At 33.5% G+C, this 4,855-nt stretch overlaps 1 pseudogene; it reads right to left on the reverse strand.

Moving 5' to 3' along the window:
• Positions 1-4,230: 4,230 nt before the first annotated feature.
• Positions 4,231-4,327, reverse strand: LOC122128235 (annotated as a pseudogene).
• Positions 4,328-4,855: the final 528 nt, after the last annotated feature.

Below are 4,855 nucleotides of genomic sequence, written 5' to 3' on the forward strand. Positions count from 1 at the left end.
CAATGGACTGTTAATAGAAAACAAAGTTATACTAATAATTAGCTTACCCAATTCACTTACATTCTTTTATTCTATTCCATTTACTTTCATAAAAACTGGGTTTTCATAAAATGATGCATGAAAAAGCCTATATGCCCACTTACATTTTCAGATCTTAACAATATTTATTTCAGAAATTTTAGCTCTATATTCAATGAACTGAAATAATACTAAAATATTCAAAGGACTTTCAGAAATTGCAAGACTTCCTCTGGGATGTTATGTATATTGGAAAAGATATTCAAAAAGCCTTATTTGTTAAAGTTGCCATAGTTACTCCCACAAAAGAGCCATTGGTAAAGATCCATGTGCATGTACAAAACACCTTCAAATGCATACACAATCTGGACATGACACATCCTTTTTGTTTGTTCGTTTTTGGAAGGAATATCTAACAAGCATATCGACAATACTTATTTTGCCAATAAGATGGGATATTCAAACGTAATATGGGTTTGATTAACTCTTAGTGCGAATAGATATGGTCTTGCAAAGAAAGTGATTTTCTACAGAAATCCGGAAAGAGTTTATCCAACTTGTGTTTCACAGGAATAACCAGAGAGTAACACCTGTTTGGTCACGTCGGTCCAAATCACTCCATGAGTGTATCTTAAAAGTATAACCAATTTAAGAGGTCAAATATGAATTTTGTACTGACAATCATCTTACAGCAATAACTTACTACCTAATTATGTCTATATCTTCTTACCTCACATACAATAAGAGCTGAAAGCGGTCTCTTTATCTAACTTAATGCTGTAAATGCTTTGATTATGATGACTTTTTTAGTAGACAAATAATATGTACAGAAGGGTGGTTGCACTGAAATGACATGACAGAACACTGATAAATAAAACATTGCAACACAGTTAGCTCTTTTCAGCCTCACCCTGTCCAGATTGGCAAGCAACATTGCAACAGCACACGCACACATATACATGTATACACATGTTCGCACATGTACACACACATATACATGCATGCTAAATTCAGGGTTTATTGTACAAAAAAGTTCAAATAAAATATTAGTGATTAGGACAAATGATAATATGCCTTATTACAAAATAATACATGAACCATCACCACCCATGTTACATTTTACCTGCCTCTCCAAATGTGACCACTTAATTTATTTTTAATTAATTGATTACCTTATTAATTCGTTTGGCGCTAATACTAGGGCTTGAACTCAGGGCCTGGCTTTGTCCCAGAATTTATTTTTTGTTTCAGTTTTCTCAAGGCTAGCATTTTACTGCTTGTACCATAGCTCCATTTCTAGCTTTTTCTGGTTACTTTCAAATCAGAATCTAATGGACTTTTTTTTTTCTTGGTCTGCTTTCAAACCACAATCCTCAGATTTCATCTTTCTGATTAACTACTACTAAAGACATAAGACATCAGTGTGGCTTCTACTTTTTCCTCTATAGTTATCTAATGCACATACTTAAATAGTAATTTAAAACTGAGAGTATAGAAGCAAGATGTACAGTGATGATACTGTCCTGTCAGAAATTCAAGTTAGTAATGTAAATTATTCTTAAGACCATACACAAAAAATATCATATTATAGTGTAAGAGAACTCACTATTGAACATATGAGCCTTAAGAGCTTTCTAATAGATCCATTATTTATTGTTACCCAACATTAGAAAAATGTATGAGGCATTGGTAAAATAGAAGTCCTTTGCATGACTACATATATTCCTTGTTTTTTTTTTTAAAGACACTTGCTTTCATCTAAAAAGTAGGCCTGTCTATTGTCTTCATGTAATTTCAATAATTGAAAATGCTTAGTGAGAAGGTCAAAATGTATTAGTAGTCCTTAACTATCAATTCTCATTTTTCTTCTTGGAGAATATAATGATCAAATAAATAATTCAGAATCAGAAATCAAAAGTTCAGAATCATGCTTTCAGTGCAAGTGGATCACCAGTAAGAAATCCTCAATACCAATTTCCACAAAGTTTTGTCACAGATACAATCTCCCTGCCTTCTCTAGCTGCTTTACTACCTTACTATTTCTTCATTATACAGGAAAAGTGTGATTCACCTGATTTCAGTCAGATCTGTTGCTAGAATTATCAAGGAATTAGTTTATTGTCTGTAATTTGGTCAAAGTTATGTCTCTTTATGTAGGCTACTATAAATGTATTTACTAATTTCAAGTAAATACATAAATTCTATTCCCATCTTTTTTAAAAAATAAAATTTTGTTTGCTCTATAAATTGATAAGAGGCATGGATTTTGTGGCTAGCTAGGTCATTGCACATCATCTGTCTCTCTCTCCCTTTCTTGGTTCTCATAGATATATGATTGCTCCATAATTATCCTAATTTATTTTGCTTTCATATTTTTGGTTGCATCATTTCAGTTTTTGCTCTGCCATTTCCCAAATCATTTATATAGAAGGCGTTATTTCCTAATTTCTCATTCCTAGAATAAGCTGCACATGAAGACATCACTGGTCCTCATTTTCAGTGTGTACATTTGAATACGGAGGAACATCTTTCCTCTGCTCTCCATCAATTCCCTACTCTCCAGTTAGAATAATTTCGAATAGTAAAATTGGAAAAAGAGAAAATAAATCATGGTGAATAAACAGTTGCAGAAAATTCACTGGATATTTCTGACCAGTTCAACCAATGTGAACTATTAGGAACATACATGGACACCTCATTCCCACTGGCACTCAAAGTTTCTGGTTAGGCAATTCTTAGGAATATGAAGAACAAGATGAAAAAATAAGGAATAATATCAATTGCAGGAAAAAAAATGGAGAAGGATCCAAGCAAATTTCTTAATTGGGCTGCCAAAAATATTCGGCTTACTACAGTGCGGAGACTTCTTTCCCAAAAGGCCACTCATGTGAATAGTAGGGATGACGATGAGTATACCCCTCTTCATCGAGAAGTGTACAGTGGACAATTAGACATTGTCAGTGAGTTGGTGTCTCAAGCGGCACATGCAATAACTGTAGATGAATGGACACCCCTGCACAGTGCATATACGTGGAATAATACCAGAGTGACTTCTTTATTATTTCATCATGATGCAGATACCAATGCCCAACTAAAGGCCTCTTGTCCCCCTTACATCTTGCTGCTGAGAATTGAGCTAGCAAAGATACGCTTGATCTCCTTCTGTTGAACCATTATATAAAACCAGGCCTGGAGAACAACATAGAAAAAAATTGCATTTGATATTGCCAAAAGGATAAGTATGTATCACTACCTCTATGAAGTTGTGGAAGGCTGTACAAATTGTTCACCTATGTCCTAATGGTCGGGTTAAGTTTCTTAAATTTCAAAAATGCAAGTCGATCTTTTGTGTCCCTACAAAATATTTTCACAATCCAAATAAGAGCAATATATTTTATTTTGGTCTGTCATGGGGCTTGAACTGTGGGCCTGGGAGCTATCTCTGTGCTCTTCAGCTCAAGGTGAGCGCTCTACTACTTGAGCCTCAGCTCCACTTCCAGTTTTCTAGTGGTTTATTGGAGATAAGAGTACCATAGACTTTCCTTCCCAGGCTGCCTTGAAACCATGATCCTCAGATCTCAGCCTCTTGTGTAGCTAGCATTATAGGCATAAGCCACATGTGCCTGGCAACACCAATATTTTACTGTAAAAATTCATGGATTCCGAAGAATTCTTCCAAGTGAATTGCCTGCATTGGATGTCAAAATGTATTCAATAGTTTTTGTATACATGTATAATGATTTCTTCAGAGTTTGTGATTTTTTAATCAGAAACAATTTTAACTTACCTGTTGAAATGAGTAGTACAGAAACTAAAATATTTCTGGTGCTTGTCTGAAAAAGTATATTTTAAAATATTCTATATTCTATGTTTGCATAATGTTCATAATTTATTTTATTTTCTCCTAGATATACTTTGAATTCTACATTTTTATAATATTTAGGTTTATTAATGTGTCCTTTCTGATTGCATTCCATATAGAAACAGTTTGATTCCTTTTTTTCTAGGTCTTAATATTATTTTTCTTTGGGATAAAATGACAATGTTGTCTAATTTGAAAAGTTTTGTAAAGTTTATGCTATGTAAACGCCTTTCTGAGGTGAATATTTAATACACTGATGTCAAACTAAATTTAATTATATGAATTACGTGTATTGTTACAGTTGTAATTTTGTTTTAATAACTGTTTTTCATTTCTTGCATCTGAAGAATGAAACATATGAATACTTCTCAAATTTTCATGTTATCCTTGTGCAAGTGCCATGTTAATCTCTGCATTGTAATTTGAGTATTCATGCTGCTGAAGCATGTAGTATCCTCTAAATTTAAGTAGTTAATGATGCAATCTTTATACAAGCCTATATCTATGGGTGCCTACTTGTAACAAGGAAACCGTATTGTTCCTAACAATGCTATCGATCTTATTTCCCTAAAATTCTGTGAATAGTAGAAAAAAATTATATTGATCAATCAATTGCTCACATTTGCAAATTTTTTTTGTCAATGACTATCTTAAGTCTTTTTATTTGGAATTTGATCGTACTCTCAATTATTTATAGATAGGTCCAAAGGTGATGGCTTTTTCAAGTACTTATTTATCCAACTGTGTTAGCTATGTGGACCTAATGGATTCAAAGTAAGCGTTGCTTAAGAGCTACTTCTAAACTTCTTCAGCTGATATTTTCCAAAATGAGGTGTTACTGGCACAAATGTCTACCTGAGCCTTTACCCTTCTTCCATGTGGGAACAGACCAACCAGAATATCTTACCCTGACAGCATAGATTGTCTTACTAGAACAAAACTAATCTTGGTTACAAGGGATCATAGAGAGATGAA

This window comes from Dipodomys spectabilis, unplaced genomic scaffold (genome assembly GCF_019054845.1).
Source record: "Dipodomys spectabilis isolate Male_0828 unplaced genomic scaffold, ASM1905484v1 ptg000010l, whole genome shotgun sequence".
Taxonomy (NCBI): domain Eukaryota; kingdom Metazoa; phylum Chordata; class Mammalia; order Rodentia; family Heteromyidae; genus Dipodomys; species Dipodomys spectabilis.